The 17,817-nt window shown below is 40.1% G+C and overlaps 1 protein-coding gene across 1 annotated transcript in view; it reads right to left on the reverse strand.

The window, feature by feature from the left end:
* The window catches only part of LOC125963839 (UDP-N-acetylglucosamine--peptide N-acetylglucosaminyltransferase 110 kDa subunit-like), a 302,450-nt gene that overhangs the window by 207,678 nt on the left and 76,955 nt on the right, over nucleotides 1-17,817 (reverse strand). The gene's annotated exons all lie outside the window — the stretch shown is intronic.

Below are 17,817 nucleotides of genomic sequence, written 5' to 3' on the forward strand. Positions count from 1 at the left end.
CTTAATTATTTGATACTCAATTGTTTTTTCTTTTACTTCTATTGTATCTCTTCTTTAAATTGTTAACTGCACATCCTCATTTATCAATGGCTTTGTATGTTTAACCCAGCAGATCTCTGGTATTATTTACAATGGCTTCATGATATTATATCTTTAAAATTCAGAATCTCACTTTAAAGTTGATTTGAATTTTATTTCTATTATACGGTATTATGTTTATGTTATGAATCCATCAGTGAGTAATTTTCTGAAACAGGATGAGCAGTTTGCTGACTTAGAAGGGCTGGAATCTATAGACACCTTAACATTAGGATGTAGATAACGAATAGTTGGATGACAAGAAACCCTGTTATATGAAAACAGGAATAATAATGAGTGTTCCAAATCTTATCTTTTCTGTTCTTACTTTTCTCCAAAGGTTAGTTCTAGAGTCCTTAATTCTCCATTCAGTATTAAATGATTGACTATTTGCAGCCTTCCCACCATTCTCCCCACTTCTAGGTCTGAGTTGGATAAACCTTTTGGTTTCATCCTTTCTTTGTGAAGTAGTGTTCCTAGTCAAGCCAGAAGGCTGTTCCATTAAAGGTTTAGCATTTTAGTGATTTTAGTAGTAAGGGTAAGGATAAGTGGTCTTCAGCCCGTCACAGTCTTCCACCCAACCTTTCTTCAGATGAATTTCCTGCAGTAGAAAAATTAGACAACCAGGCTGAATAATTGAGTGCCTGACTATGACTAGCAATGAACTACTCAGCCCTGGCTTCCTGAGCATGCCATCCTTCAAAAACAGCCTGCCAGATGGAATCTCAATCCCCTAGCTTGGCATTCAAGATACTCATACTCTAATCCACCAAAATCCAGTTCCAGTAGTTCTCCCCACTTCTTTCATACAGCAAATATCCATTCACCCAACTGCATTCACTCATCTGGAGTACAAGTTCTTTTCCTTATATTCCAATATATCCCTATTTCATCTGCCTAGGAAGTCTTTCAACTTCTTCACAATCTTAAATCCTACATGGTCTTTACTTTCCTACCTTTACAACTTGACCTTAAGAAAATTTTTGCTTTCCAAGATCTATAAGTCAATCAATCAATAAACCATTAATAAGTTCATAGGCTGCTTCAATACAGTTCTCCTCAATACAAATATAGTTGTCAATCCTTAATAATTGACAGCTTATATTTGATCACATAGAAATGTATTTTAACTCACATATTTGTTATCTAAAATGATAGTATAGCACTCTTCATTTTGTTGGTTATTTTCACGTATTTTAATGTCAGTATCACCTCTTTGAAGACTTAAAGTATATGTTGTCCATTTTTTCAGTATTTTAGTATCCTGCCCTGTTTTACACTTAGTGGGTGTTCAATAAATGACTTCAACACTTCACAGAATGGAGAAAATTTTCCCAAATCCTACAAGCGTTGACCCTCTCTGACTTTGCACATCACTTGTTAATGGCAGCTGGGTAGTTGTGTTTGATAGAAATTCAAGAAAAAATTTCTACATGTTTCAAGACCAAAGCCACAGTCATATCAGGACCTTAGTCAGCATCATGAATATATTCTTAAACATATACAATGGAGAATTGCACTTTTATGATTTCGTGATGAACCACATGTAAAACAGTCATTCACATTTTATTTAGTTATTTATTTATTTATTATTATTTTAAAATATCTTTATTGGCGTATAATTGCTTTACAATGGTGTGTTAGTTTCTACTTTATAACAAAGTGAATCAGCTATACATATACATATATCCCCACATCTCCTCCCTCTTGCATCTCCCTCCCACCCTCCCTATCCCACCCCTCTAGGTGGTCACAAAGCACTGAGCTGATCTCCCTGTGCTATGTGGCTACTTCCCACTAGCTGTCTATTTTACATTTGGTAGTGTGTATATGTCCATGCCACTCTCTCTTTGTCCCAGCTTACCCTTCCCCCTTCCTATGTCCTCAAGTCCATTCTCTATGTCTGCGTATTTATTCCTGTCCTGCCCCTAGGTTCTTCAGAACCATTTTTTCTTTCTTTCTTTCTTTCTTTTTCAGATTCCATATATATGTGTTAGCATATGGGATTTGTTTTTCTCTTTCTGACTTACTTCACTTTGTATGACAGACTCTAGGTCCATCCACCTCACTATGAATAACTCAATTTCGTTTCTTTTTACAGCTGAGTAATATTCCATTGTATATATGTGCCACATCTTCATTATCCATTCATCTGTCGCTGGACACTTAGGATGCTTCCATGTCCTGGCTATTGTAAATAGAGCTTCAAAGAACATTCTGGTATATGTCTCTTTTTGAATGATGATTTTTCAGGGTATATGCCCAGCAGTGGGATTGCTGGGTCATATGGTAGTCCTATTTTTAGTTTTTTAAGGACGCGACATACGGTTCTCCATAGTGACTGTATCAATTTACATTCCCAGCAACAGTACAAGAGTGTTCCCTTTTCTCCACACCCTCTCCAGCATTTATTGTTTGTAGATTTTTTTGATGATGGCCATTCTGACCGGTGTGAGGTGATACCTCATTGCACTTTTGATTTGCATTTCTCTAATGATTAGTGATGTTGAACATCCTTTCATGGGTTTGTTGTCAATCTGTATATTTTCTTTGGAGAAATGTCTGTTTAGGGCTTCTGCCCATTTTGGGATTGGCTTGTTTGTTTTTTTGATGTTGAGCTGCATGAGCTGCTTGTATATTTTGAGATTAATCCTTTGTCAGTTTCTTCATTTGCAAATATTTTCTCCCATTCTCAGGATTGTCTTTTCATCTTGTTTATGGTTTCCTTTGCTGTGCAAAAGCTTTGAAGTTTCATTAGGTCCCATTTGTTTATTTTTGTTTTTATTTCCATTTCTCTAGGAGGTGGGTCAAAAAGGATCTTGCTGTGATTTATGTCATAGAGTATTCTGCCTATGTTTTATTCTAAGAGTTTTATAGCGTCTGGTCTTACATTTAGGTCTTTAATCCATTTTTTTTTTAACATCTTCATTGGGGTACAATTGCTTTACAATGGTGTGTTAGTTTCTGCTTTATAACAAAGTGAATCAGTTATACATATACATATTATCCCATATCTCTTCCCTCTTGCGTCTCCCTCCCTCCCACCCTCCCTATCCCACCCCTCCAGGCTGTCACAAAGCACCGAGCCAATATCCCTGTGCCATGCGGCTGCTTCCCACTAGCTATCTACCTTACTACGTTTGTTAGTATGTATATGTCCATGACTCTCTCTCGCCCTGTCACAGCTCACCCTTCCCCCTCCCCATAACCTCAAGTCTGTTCTCTAGGAGGTCTGCGTCTTTATTCCTGCCTTACCCCTAGGTTCTTCATGACATTTTTTTTTTCTTAAATTCCATATATATGTGTTAGCATACGGTATTTGTCTTTTTCTTTCTGACTTACTTCACTCTGTATGACAGACTCTAGGTCTATCCGCCTCATTACAAATAGCTCAATTTCGTTTCTTTTTATGGCTGAGTAATATTCCATTGTATATATGTGCCACATCTTCTTTATCCATTCATCCGATGATGGGCACTTAGGTTGTTTCCATCTCCGGGCTATTGTAAATAGAGCTGCAATGAACATTTTGGTACATGACTCTTTTTGAATTTCGGTTTTCTCAGGGTATATGCCCAGTAGTGGGATTGCTGGGTCATATGGTAGTTCTATTTGTAGTTTTTTAAGGAACCTCCATACTGTTCTCCATAGTGGCTGAACCAATTCACATTCCCACCAGCAGTGCAAGAGTGTTCCCTTTTCTCCACACCCTCTCCAGCATTTATTGTTTCTAGATTTTTTGATGATGGCCATTCTGACTGGTGTGAGATAATATCTCATTGTAGTTTTGATTTGCATTTCTCTAATGATTAATGATGTTGAGCATTCTTTCATGTGTTTGTTGGCAGTCTGTATATCTTCTTTGGAGAAATGTCTATTTAGGTCTTCTGCCCATTTTTGGATTGGGTTGTTTGTTTTCTTGTTATTGAGCTGCATGAGCTGCTTGTAAATTTTGGAGATTAATCCTTTGTCGGTTGCTTCATTTGCAAATATTTTCTCCCATTCTGAGGGTTGTCTTTTGGTCTTGTTTATGGTTTCCTTTGCTGTGCAAAAGCTTTGAAGTTTCATTAGGTCCCATTTGTTTATTTTTGTTTTTATTTCCATTACTCTAGGAGGTGGGTCAGAAAGGATCTTGCTGTGATTTATGTCATAGAGTGTTCTGCCTATGTTTTCCTCTAAGAGTTTGATAGTTTCTGGCCTTACATTTAGGTCTTTAATCCATTTTGAGCTTATTTTTGTGTATGGTGTTAGGGAGTGATCTAATCTCATACTTTTACATGTACCTGTCCAGTTTTCCCAGCACCACTCATTGAAGAGGCTGTCCTTTCTCCACTGTACATTACTGCCACCTTTATCAAAGATAAGGTGTCCATATGTGCATGGGTTTATCTCTGGGATTTCTATCCTGTTCCATTGATCTATCTTTCTGGTTTTGTGCCAGTACCATACCGTCTTGATAACTGTAGCTTTGTAGTATAGTCTGAAGTCAGGGAGCCTGATTCCTCCAGTTCCTTCTTTCGTTCTCAAGATTGCTTTGGCTATTCGGGGTCTTTTGTGTTTCCATACAAATTGCAAAATTTTTTGTTCTAGTTCTGTGAAAAATGCCAGTGGTAGTTTGATAGGGATTGCATTGAATCTATAGATTGCTTTGGGTAGTAGAGTCATTTTCACAATGTTGATTCTTCCAATCCAAGAACATGGTATATCTCTCCATCTATTTGTATCATGTTTAATTTCTTTCATCAGTGTCTTATAATTTTCTGCATACAGGTCTTTTGTCTCCTTAGGTAGGTTTATTCCTAGATATTTTATTCTTTTTGTTGCAATGGTAAATGGGAGTGTTTTCTTGATTTCACTTTCAGATTTTTCATCATTAGTATATAGGAATGCCAGAGATTTCTGTGCATTAATTTTGTATCCTGCCACTTTACCAAATTCATTGATTAGCTCTAGTAGTTTTCTGGTAGCATCTTTAGGGTTCTCTATGTATAGGATCATGTCATCTGCAAACAGTGACAGCTTTACTTCTTCTTTTCCAATTTGGATTCCTTTTATTTCCTTTTCTTCTCTGATTGCTGTGGCTAAAACTTCCAAAACTATGTTGAATAAGAGTGGTGAGAGTGGGCAACCTTGTCTTGTTCCTGATCTTAGTGGAAATGCTTTCAGTTTTTCACCATTGAGGATGATGTTTGCTGTGGGCTTGTCATATATGGCCTTTATTATGTTGAGGAAAGTTCCCTCTATGCCTACTTTCTGCAGGGTTTTTATCATAAATGGGTGTTGAATTTTGTCAAAAGCTTTCTCTGCATCTATTGAGATGATCATATGGTTTTTCTCCTTCAATTTGTTAATATGGTTTATCACATTGATAGATTTGCGTATATTGAAGAATCCTTGCATTCCTGGAATAAACCCCACTTGATCATGGTGTATGATCCTTTTAATGTGCTGTTGGATTCTGTTTGCTAGTATTTTGTTGAGGATCTTTGCATCTATGTTCATCAGTGATATTGGCCTGTAGTTTTCTTTCTTTGTGACATCCTTGTCTGGTTTTGGTATCAGGGTGATGGTGGCCTCGTAGAATGAGTTGGGGAGTGTTCCTCCCTCTGCTATATTTTGGAAGAGTCTGAGAAGGATAGGTGTTAGCTCTTCTCTAAATGTTTGATAGAATTCACCTGTGAAGCCATCTGGTCCTGGGCTTTTGCTTGTTGGAAGATTTTTAATCACAGTTTCAATTTCAGTGCTTGTGATTGGTCTGTTCATATTTTCTATTTCTTCCTGATTCAGTCTTGGCAGGTTGTGCCTTTCTAAGAATTTGTCCATTTCTTCCAGGTTGTCCATTTTATTGGCATAGAGTTGCTTGTAGTAATCTCTCATGATCTTTTGTATTTCTGCAGTGTCAGTTGTTACTTCTCCTTTTTCATTTCTAATTCTATTGATTTGAGTCTTCTCTTTTTTTCTTGGTGAGTCTGGCTAATGGCTTATCAATTTTGTTTATCCTTTCAAAGAACCAGCTTTTAGTTTTATTGATCTTTGCTATCGTTTCCTTCATTTCTTTTTCATTTATTTCTGATCTGATTTTTATGATTTCTTTCCTTCTGCTAACTTTGGGGGTTTTTTGTTCTTCTTTCTCTAATTGCTTTAGGTGCAAGGTTAGGTTGTTTATTCGAGATGTTTCCTGTTTCTTAAGGTAGGATTGTATTGCTATAAACTTCCCTCTTAGAACTGCTTTTGCTGCATCCCATAGATTTTGAGTCGTCGTGTCTCCATTGTCATTTGTCTCTAGGTATTTTTTGAGTTCCTCTTTGATTTCTTCAGTGATCACTTCGTTATTAAGTAGTGTATTGTTTAGCCTCCATGTGTTTGTATTTTTTTACAGATCTTTTCCTGTAATTGATATCGAGTCTCATAGCGTTGTGGTCGGAAAAGATACTTGATACAATTTCAATTTTCTTAAATTTACCAAGGCTTGATTTGTGACCCAAGATATGATCTATCCTGGAGAATGTTCCACGAGCACTTGAGAAAAATGTGTATTCTGTTGTTTTTGGATGGAATGCCCTATAAATATCAATTAAGTCCATCTCGTTTAATGTATCATTTAAAGCTTGTGTTTCCTTATTTATTTTCATTTTGGATGATCTGTCCATGGGTGAAAGTGGGGTGTTAAAGTCCCCTACTATGAATGTGTTACTGTCGATTTCCGCTTTTATGGCTGTCAGTATTTGCCTTATGTATTGAGGTGCTCCTATGTTGGGTGCATAAATATTTACAATTGTTATATCTTCTTCTTGGATCGATCCCTTGATCATTATGTAGTGTCCTTCTTTGTCTCTTTTAATAGTCCTTATTTTAAAGTCTATTTTGTCTGATATGAGAATTGCTACTCCAGCTTTCTTTTGGTTTCCATTTGCATGGAATATCTTTTTCCATCCCCTTACTTTCAGTCTGTATGTGTCTCTAGGTCTGAAGTGGGTCTCTTGTAGACAGCATATATAAGGGTCTTGTTTTTGTATCCATTCAGCTAATCTGTGTCTTTTGGTGGGAGCATTTAGTCCATTTACATTTAAGGTAATTATCGATATGTATGTTCCCATTCCCATTTTCTAAATTGTTTTGGGTTCGTTATTATAGGTCTTTTCCTTCTCTTGTGTTTCTTGCCTAGAGAAGATCCTTTAGCATTTGTTGTAAAGCTGGTTTGGTGGTGCTGAACTCTCTCAGCTTTTGCTTGTCTGTAAAGGTTTTAATTTCTCCATCAAATCTGAATGAGATCCTTGCTGGGTAGAGTAGTCTTGGCTGCAGTTTTTCTCCTTCATCACTTTCAGTATGTCCTGCCACTCCCTTCTGGCTTGTAGGGTTTCTGCTGAGAGATCAGCTGTTAACCTTATGGGGATTCCCTTATGTGTTATTTTTCCCTTGCTGCTTTTAATATGCTTTCTTTGTATTTAATTTTTGACAGTTTGATTAATATGTGTCTTGGCATATTTCTCCTTGGATTTATCCTGTATGGGACTCTCTGTGCTTCCTGGACTTGATTAACTATTTCCTTTCCCATATTAGGGAAGTTTTCAACTATAATCTCTTCAAATATTTTCTCAGTCCCTTTCTTTTTCTCTTCTTCTTCTGGAACCCCTATAATTCGAATGTTGGTGCGTTTAATGTTGTCCCAGAGGTCTCTGAGACTGTCCTCAGTTCTTTTCATTCTTTTTTCTTTATTCTGCTCTGCAGTAGTTATTTCTACTATTTTATCTTCCAGGTCACTTATCCGTTCTTCTGCCTCAGTTATTCTGCTCTTGATCCCATCTAGAGTACTTTTAATTTCATTTATTGTGTTGTTCATTGTTGCTTGTTTCATCTTTAGTTCTTCTAGGTCCTTGTTAACTGATTCTTGCATTTTGTCCATTCTATTGTCCATTCTATCTCCAAGATTTCGGATCAACCTTACTATCATTATTCTTTATTCTTTTTCAGGTAGACTGCCTATTTCCTCTTCATTTGTTAGGTCTGGTGCATTTTTATCTTGCTCCTTTATCTGCTGTGTGTTTTTCTGTCTTCTCCTTTTGCTTATCTTACTGTGTTTGGGGTCTCCTTTTTGCAGGCTGCAGGTTCGTAGTTCCTCCTGTTTTTGATGTCTGTCTCCAGTGGCTAAGGTTGGTTCAGTGGGTTGTGTAGGCTTCCTGGTGGAGGGGACTAGTGCCTGTGTTGTGGTGGATGAGGCTGGATCTTGTCTCTCTAGTGGGCAGGTTCACGTCTGGTGGTGTGTTCTGGGGTGTCTGTGGCCTTATTATGATTTTAGGCAGCCTCTCTGCTAATGGGTGGGGTTGTGTTCCTGTTTTGCTAGTTGTTTGGCATAGGTTCTCCAGCAATGTGGCTTGCTGGTCGTTGAGTGAAGCTGGGTGCTGGTGTTAAGATGGAGGTCTCTGGGAGATTTTCGCCGTTTGATATTGTGTGGAGCTGGGAGGTCTCTTGTTGACCAGTGTCCTGAAGTTGGCTCTCCTACCTCAGAGGCAGAGCCCTGCCTCCTGGCTGGAGCACCAAGAGCTTTTCATCCACACGGCTCAGGATAAAAGGGAGAAAAAGTAGAGGGAATTAGTAGAAGTATGAGGAAAGAAAGAAGGAAAGGAGGGTAGGAAGGAAGGAAGAAAGAAAGAAAGAAGCAAAGAAGGAAAGAAGGCAAGAAGGAAAGAAAGGAGGGAGGGAGGGAGGAAGGAAGGAAGGAGGGAAAGAAGGAAAAAAGACAGAAAGAAAGAAGATACAGTAAAAATAAAATAAAGTATAATAAAGTTATTGAATTAAAAAATTCTTATTTAGAAAAAAAAGGGACAGATAGAATCTTAGGACAAATGTTGGAAGCAAAGCTATACTGACAAAATCTTACACAGAAGCATACACATACACCCTCACTAAAAGAGGTAAATGGGGAAAAATCATAAATCTTGCTGTCAGAGACCACCTCCTCAATTTGGGATGATTCGTTGTCTAAAGGAGGGAAGGAAGGAAGGAAAGAAAGAAAAAGGAAGAACGAAGGTAAAGTATAATAACGTTATTAAAATTAATTATTAAGAAAAAAATTTTTTAAAAAAATGGACGGATAGAACCCTAGGACAAATGGTGGAAGCAAGACTATACAGACAAGATCTCACACAGAAGCATACACATACACATTCACAAAAAGAGGAAAAGGGAAAAAATCATAGATCTTGCTCCTAAAGTCCACTTCCTTAATTTGGGATGATTGGTTGTCTATTCAGGTATTCCACAGATGCAGGGTATGTCAAGTTGATTGTGGAGCTTTAATCCGCTGCTTCTGAGGCTGCTGGGAGAGACTTCCCTTTCTCTTCTTTGTTCTCACAGCTCCCAGGGCTCAGCTTTGGATTTGGCCCTGCCACTGCGTGTAGGTCGCTGGAGGGCGTCTGTTTTTTGCTCAGACAGGATGGGGTTAAAAGAGCCGCTGATTCGGGGGCTCTGGCGCACTCAGGCCAGCGGGGAGGGAGGGGCACGGAGTGCGGGGCAGGCCTGCGGTGGCAAAGGCCGGCGTGACTTTGCACCAGCCTGAGGCGCGCTGTGCGTTCTCCCGGGGAAGTTGTCCCTGGATCCCGGGAACCTGGCAGTGGCGGGCTGCACAGGCTCCGCGGAAGAGGGGTGTGGAGAGTGACCTGTGCTCGCACACAGGCCCCTTGGTGGCGGCAGCAGCAGCCTTAATGTCTCCCGCCCGCCTCTGGGGTCCGCGCTTTTAGCCGCGGTTTGCGACCGTCTCTGGATTCCGCGCTTTCAGCCGCGGCTCGCGCCCGTCTCTGGATTCCGCGCTTTCAGCCGCGGCTCGCGCCCGTCTCTGGGGTCCGCGCTTTCAGCCGCGGCTCGCGCCCGTCTCTGGGGTCCGCGGTTTCAGCCGCGGCTCGCGCCCGTCTCTGGAGTTCCTTTAAGCAGCGCTCTTAAACCCCTCTCCTCACGCCCCAGGAAACAAAGAGGGAAGGAAAGGTCTCCTGCCTCTTCGGCAGGTGCAGGCTTTTCCCCGGACTCCCTCCCGGCTAGCTGTGGTGCACTAACCCCTTCAGGCTATGTTCAAGCCGCCAACCCCAGTCCTCTCCCTGCGTTCCGTCCGAAACCGAAACCCGAGCCTCAGAGCCTCAGCTCGCGGCCCCGCCCGCCCCGGCGGGTGAGCAGACAAGCCTCTCGGGCTGGTGATTGCCGGTCGGCACCGATCCTCTGTGCGGGAATCTCGCCGCTTTGCCCTCCGCACCCGTTGCTGTGCACTCCTCCGCGGCTTCGAAGCTCCTCCCTCCGCCTCCCGCAGTCTCCGCCCGCGAAGGGGCTTCCTAGTGTGTGGAAACTTTTCCTCCTTCACAGCTCCCTCCCACTGGTGCAGGTGCCGTCCCTATTCTTTTGTCTCTGTTTTTTCTTTTTTTCTTTTGCCCTACCCAGGTATGTGGGGAGTTTCTTGCCTTTTGGGAGGTCTGAGGTCTTCTGCCAGCCTTCGGTAGGTGTTCTGTAGGAGCTGTTCCACGTGTAGATGTATTTCTGGTGTATCTGTGGGGAGGAAGGTGATCTCCGCGTCTTACTCTTCCGCCATCTTCCGCCTTCTCCTTTAATCCATTTTGAGTTTATTTTTGTGTATGGTGTTAGGGAGTGTTCTAATTTCATTCTTTTAAATGTAGCTGTCCAGTTTTCCCAGCACCATTATTGAAGAGGCTGTCTTTTCTCCATTGTATATTCTTGCCTCCTTTATGAAAAATAAGGTGACCATATGTGCATGGGTTTCTCTCTGGGCTTTCTATCCTGATCCATTGATGTATATTTCTGTCTTTGTGCCAGTACCATACTGTCTTGGTTACTGTACCTTTGTAATATAGTCTGAGGCCTGGGAGCGTAATTCCTCTAGCTCTGTTTTTCTTTCTCAAGATTGCTTTTGGTATTCAGGGTCTTTTGTGTTTCCATACAAATTGTGAAATTTTTTGTTCTAATTCTGTGAAAAATGCTGTTGGTAGTTGGATAGGTATTGCATTGAATCTGTAGATTGCCGTGGGTAGTATTGTCATTTTCACAATGTTGATTCTTCCAATCCAAGAACATGGTATATCTCTCCATCTGTTTGTATCATGTTTAATTTCTTTCCTCAGTGTCTTACCGTTTTCTGCATAAAGGTGTTTTGTCTCCTTAGGTAGGTTTATTCCTAGGTATTTTATTCTTTTTGTTGCAGTGTTAAATGGGAGTGTTTCCTTAATTTGTGTTTCAGATTTTTCATTATTAGTGTATAGGAATGCAAGAGATTTCTGTTCATTTATTTTGTATCCTGCTATATAACCAAATTCATTGATTAGCTCTAGTAGTGTTCTGGTAGCATCTTTAGGATTCTCTATGTGTAGTATCATGTCATCTGCAGACAGTGAGAGCTTTACTTCTTCTTTTCCAATTCGGATTCCTTTTATTTCTTTTTCTTCTCTGATTTCTGTGGCTAGAACTTCCAAAACTATGTTGAATAATAGTGGTGAGAGTGAACAACCGTGTCTTGTTCCTCATCTTAGAGGAAATGGTTTCAGTTTTTCACCATTGAAAACGGTGTTGGCTGTGGGTTTGTCATATATGGCCTTTATTATGTTGAGGCAAGTTCCCTCTATGCCTACTTTCTGGAGGGTTTATATCATAAATGGGTGTTGAATTTTGTGGAAAGCTTTTCCTGCATCTATTGAGATGATCATACGGTTTTTCTCCTTCTGTGTGTTAATATGGTTTATCACATTGATTGATTTGCATATATTGAAGAATGCTTTCATTCCTGGGATAAACCCCACTTGATCATGGTGTAGGATCCTTCTAATGTGCTGTTGGATTCTGTTAGCTAGTATTTTGTTGAGGATTTTTGCATCTATGTTCATCAGTGATATTGGCCTGTAGTTTTCTTTCTTTGTGACATCTTTGTCTGGTTTTGGTATCAGGGTGGTGGTGGCCTCGTAGAATGAGTTTGGGAATGTTTCTCCCTCTGCTATATTTTGGAAGAGTCTGAGAAGGATAGGTGTTAGCTCTTCTCTAAATGTTTGCTAGAACTCGCCTGTGAAACCATCTGGTCCTGGGCTTTTGTTTGTTGGAAGATTTTTAATCATGGTCTCTATTTCAGTGCTTCTGATTGGTGTCTTTATATTTTCTATTTCTTCCTAGTTCAGTCTCAGAAGGTTGTGCATTTCTAAGAATTTGTGTGTTTCTTCCAGGTTGTCCATTTTATTGGCATAGAGTTGCTTGTAGTGATCTCTCATGATCCATTGTATTTCTGCAGTGTCTGTTGTTACTTCTCCTTTTTTATTTCTAATGCTATTGATTTGAGTCTTCTTCCTTTTTTTCTGAATGAGTCTGGCTAATGGTTTATCAATTTTGTTTATCTTCTCAAAGAACCAGCTTTTAGTTTTATTGATTTTTGCTTTCATTTCCTTCATTTGTTTTTCATTTATTTCTGATCTGATTTTTATGATTTCTTTCCTTCTGCTAACTTTGGGGGGTTTTTTGTTCTTCTTTCCCTATTTGCTTTAAGTGTAAGGTTAGATTGTTTATTTGAGTTGTTTCTTCCTTCTTGAGGTAGGCTTGTATTGCTATAAACTGCCCTCTTACAACTGCTTTTGCAGCATCCCGTAGGTTTTGCGTCATCGTGTTTTCATTGTCATTCATTTCTAGGTATTTTTTGATTTCTTCAGTGATCTCTTGGTAATTTAGTAACATATTGCTTAACCTCCATGTTTTTGTATTTTTTACAGTTTTTTTTTCCTGTAATTGATATCTAGTCTTGTAGCATTATGGTCAGAATAGGTACTTGGTATGATTTTAATTTTCTTACATTTACCAGGGCTTGACTTGTGACAAGTCAATATATGATCTATCCTGGAGAATGTTCCATGAGCACTTGAGAAGAAAGTGTATTCTGTTCTTTATGATGGAATGTTCTATAAATATCAATTAAGTCCATCTTGTTTAATGTGTCATTTAAAGCTTGTGTTTCCTTATTTATTTTCATTTTGGATGATCTGTCCTTTGGTGAAAGTGGGATGTTTAAAGTCCCCTCCTATGATTGTGTTACTGTTGATTTCCCCTTCTATGGCTGTTAGCATTTGCCTTATGTATTGAGGTGCTCCTATTTTAGGTGCATAAATATTTACAATTGTTATATCTTCTTCTTGGATTGATCCCTTGATCATTATGTAGTGTCCTTCTTTGTCTCTTGTAATAGTCTTTATTTTAAAGTCTATTTTGTCTGATATGAGAATTTCCATTCCAGCTTTCTTTTGATATCCATTTGCATGGAATATCTTTTTCCATCCCCTCACTTTCAGTCTGTATGTGTCCCTAGTATGTGTCTGAAGTGGTTCCTTTGTAGACAGCATATATAGGGGTCTTGTTTTTGTGTCCATTCAGCCAGTCTATGTCCTTTGGTTGGAGCATTTAATTCATTTACATTTAAGGTAGTTATTGATATGTATGTTCCTATTCCCACTTTCTTAATTCTTTTGGGGTTGTTATTGGAGGTTTTTTCCTTCTCTTGTGTTTCCTATCTAGAGAATTTCCTTTAGCATTTGTAATAAAGCTGGTTTTGTGGTGCTGAATTCTCTTAGCCTTGGCTTGTCTGTAAAGGTTTTAATTTCTCCGTCGAATCTGAATGAGATCCTTGCTGGGTAGAATTATCTTGGTTGTAGGTTTTTCCCTTTCATCACTTTGAATATGTCTTGCCACCCCCTTCTGGCTTGCAGAGTTTCTGCTGAAAGGTCAGTTGTTAACCTTATGGGGATTCCCTTGTATGTTATTTGTTGTTTTCCCTTGCTGCTTTTAATATTTTTTCTTTGTATTTAATTTTTGATAGTTTGATTAATATGTGTCTTGGCATGTTTCTCCTTGGATATTTCCTGTATGGCACTGTCTGCGCTTCCTGGACTTGATTGCGTATTTCCTTTCCCATATAAGGGAAGTTTCCAACTGTATTCTCCTCAAATATTTTCTCAGTCCCTTTCTTTTTCTCTTCTTCTTCTGCAACCCCTATAATTCAAATGTTGGTGTGTTTAATGTTGTCCCAGAGGTCTCTGAGACTGTCCTCAATTCTTTTTATTCTTTTTTCTTTATTCTGCTCCGCAGTAGTTATTTCTACTATTTTATCTTCCAGGTCACTTTTCTGTTCTTCTGCCTCAGTTATTCTGCTATTGATTCCTTACAGAGAATTTTAAATTTCATTTATTGTGTTCTTCATCATTATTTGTTTGCTCTTTAGTTCTTCTAGGTCCTTGTTAAACGTTTATTGTATTTTCTCCATTCTATTTCCAAGCTTTTGGCTCATCTTTACTATGATTACTCTGAGTTCTTTTTCAGGTGGACTGCCTATTTCCTCCTCATTTGTTTGGTCTGGTGGGTTTTTTCCTTGTTCCTTCATCTGCTGTGTATTTCTCTGTCTTCTCATTTTGCTTAACTTACTGTGTTTGGGGTCTCCTTTTTGCAGGCTGCAGGTTCGTAGTTCCTGCTGTTTTTGGTGTCTGCCCCCAGTGGCTAAGGTAGGTTCAGTGGGTTGTGTAGGCTTCCTGGTGGATGGGAGTGGTGCCTGTGTTCTGGTGGATGAGGCTGCATCTTGTCTTTCAGGTGGGCAGGACCGCATCCTGTGGTGTGTTTTGGGGTGTCTGTGACCTTATTATGATTTTAGGCAGCCTGTGTGCTAATGGGTGGGGTTATGTTCCTCTCTTGCCAGTTGTTTGGCATAGGGTTTCCAGCACTGTAGCTTGCTGGTCGTTGAGTGGAGCTGGGTGTTAGCGTTTAGATGGAGATCTCTGGGAGAGCTTTCGCCTTTTGATATTATGTGGTGCTGGGAGGGGTCTCTTGTGGACCAATGTCCTGAACTTGGCTCTCCTGCCTCAGAGGCACAGGCCTGACACCCTTCAGAGCACCAAGACCCTGTCAGCCACATGGCTCAGAACAAAAGGGAGAAAAAAGAAAGTAAAAAATAAAATAAAGTTATTAAAATAAAAAAATATTAAAATTTTTTAAAAATTAAAAAGTAATTTAAAAAAAGAAAGAAAGAAAGAAGAGAGCAACCAAACCAAAAAAGAAATCCACCAATGATAACAAGCCCTATAAACTATACTAAAAAGCAAAGAAACAAAAGACGTACAGACAGAACCATAGGACAAATGGTATAAGCAAAGCTATACAGACAAAATCACAGAAAGTCCACCGCCTCAATTTTGGGATGATTCATTGTCTATTCAGGTATTCCATGCTGGGATAGAGTTCCCTTTTTCTTCTTTGTTTGCACAGCTCCTGGGGCTCAGCTTTGGATTTGGCCCTGCCTCTGCGTGTAGGTCACCGGAGGGCGTCTTTTCTTCACCCAGACAGTACAGGGTTAAAGGAGCAGCTGCTTCGGGGGCTCTGGCTCACTCAGGCCGGGGGGAGGGTGGGGTACGGAGTGCAGGGTGAGCCTGCCGCAGCAGAGGCCAGCGTGATGTTGCACCAGCCTGAGGCACGCCGTGCGTTCTCCCGCGGAAGTTGTCCCTGGAATTCGGGACCCTGGTAATGGCGGGCTGCAAAGGCTCCCGGGAGGGGAAGTGTGGACAGTGGCTTGTGCTTTCACACAGGATTCTTGGTGGCTGCAGCAGCAGCCTTAGCATCTTATGCCTGTTTCTGGGGTCCGCGCTGATAGCCGCGGCTCGCGCCCATCTCTGGAGCTCGTTTCGGCAGTGCTTTATTAATCCCCTCTTCTTGTGCACCCCGAAACAGTGGTGTCTTGCCTCTTAGGCAGATCCAGACATTTTCCTGGACCCCCTCCCAGCTAGCTGTGGCACACTAGCCCCCTTCAGGCTGTGATCACACAGCCAACCCCAGTCCTCTCCCTGGGATCTCACCTCTGAAGCCCGAGCCTCAGCTCCCAGCCCCCACCTGCCGTGGCAGGTGAGCAGAGAAGCCTCTGAGGCTGGTGGGTGCTGGTCAGCACCGATCTGTGCGGGATGCTCTCCGCTTTGCCCTTCGCACCCCTGTTGCCGTGCTCTCCTCCGTGTCTCCAAAGCTTCCCCCCACCCACTGCTCCCTGTCTCTACCAGTGAAGGGGCTTCATAGTGTGTGGAAACTTTTCCTCCTTCACAGCTCCCTCCCAGAGGTGCAGGTTCCATCCCTATTCTTTTGTCTCTGTTTTTTCTTTTTTCTTTTGCCCTACCCAAGTACGTGGGGAGTTTTTTGCCTTTTGGGAAGTCTGAGGTCTTCTGCCAGTGTTTACTAGGTGTTCTGTAGTTGTTCCACATGTAGATGTATTTCTGATGTATCTGTGGAGAGGAAGGTGATCTCCACGTCTTACTCCTCTGCCATCTTGAAGGTTCATTCATATTTTAAATACTCTTCAGAGCACAATTTTTTAACTTTTGTTTCTCTAAACATAATTATTTAATAATTAAGAGGTGTCAAAATATTACAGTTGGTTTTTCTTGTCATTCTGTTTGTTTGTTTGATCCTATATTGTATCTTGGAGATTTGGGGGCAACTTATATTCTGTAGCAGTATACAGTATATATGCACAATGTTTTAAAAATCTGATGTATAAATATTGAGTTTTACTGTCACCTAGATGGCAGATATGCAAAAAATAAATTCATTAAAATATTTCTAATGTCCTGGTTTTAAAATAGGGAGCACTTTCTCAATGTTCATATCCTCACATAGTCATAAAGTTTCCTACTTTAACAAAAGTCACTTGGTTCTCTGCGCACCAATGAACTTGAATGTCAAATTTACAAGTTCATGCTAATGTGTTCTCTGCTAAATTTGGGAAATTTTCTTTCTGTGTATCCATTGATATTTCACTATTTATCATGGTGGTGTAAATGCTTGGGTTAGCTTGACCTAATGGCATCCAAATTCATGGAAATGAATGTGGAAATGGGACAATATAATTAAATATCGCAATTAATGGGCTTGATGCTCCTATTTCATTCTTCACACAATCGAATTAAAAGTAGGGTTTTTTTTTATTACGTAAGACTTGGTTCTATATATAGTTCAGCCAGAAGTAAAATTATTCCTAAGCCACCCTGTCTCTCAGCCTAATGCATCAGCTTCAGCCTGTACACATAATGACAGTCAGACCTTGATTGGCTTTTTTCTCTTCCAACTGGTGGTGTAGACAGCAAACAGGAACCCTGTCTGAGAAGAGTTTGTGTATAGACCCAGAGAAAACTTTTAACATGGCACTGTTGTTTATGTTATGATCAACCAAATTTATTGATCCAGTCATTTATTTATTTGTTCTTACAAAGTCCTGTATTCATCCATCCATCACATTTCCTGAATACTTACCATGCACCAAATACTGAAACTACAGTAATAAGCAAAACAGACATAGCCCACGTAGTCCCGGATTTCATAATTTGGAAAGCACAGCTGGACTAGAGTTACCCTTAGGAAAAATACGTTCAAATATAATTAGATAATCACACAAATATGTGAAATGAATAATAAACATATGATGCTGTAAAAGCAACGAGACCCAGTATTTTCAGGAGGTCAAAGAAAGGCTTTTTTGTGTCAGTGCCATTTGAACTGAGATGGGAAGGACGCATTAACTAAACAATGGCGGTGATGGGGAAAGTAATCACTAGCTCTCTGACCTCAGACAGGTTACTTAACCAGTTTATGCATCAGTTTTCTCATCTATCAAATGACAAGGTTAATAGTACCTACTTTCTAGGGTCTGGTGAGGATTTGGTAAGAGTTTAGGACTATGTTCACTACATGGGC

This window comes from Orcinus orca, chromosome 3 (genome assembly GCF_937001465.1).
Source record: "Orcinus orca chromosome 3, mOrcOrc1.1, whole genome shotgun sequence".
NCBI lineage: Eukaryota > Metazoa > Chordata > Mammalia > Artiodactyla > Delphinidae > Orcinus > Orcinus orca.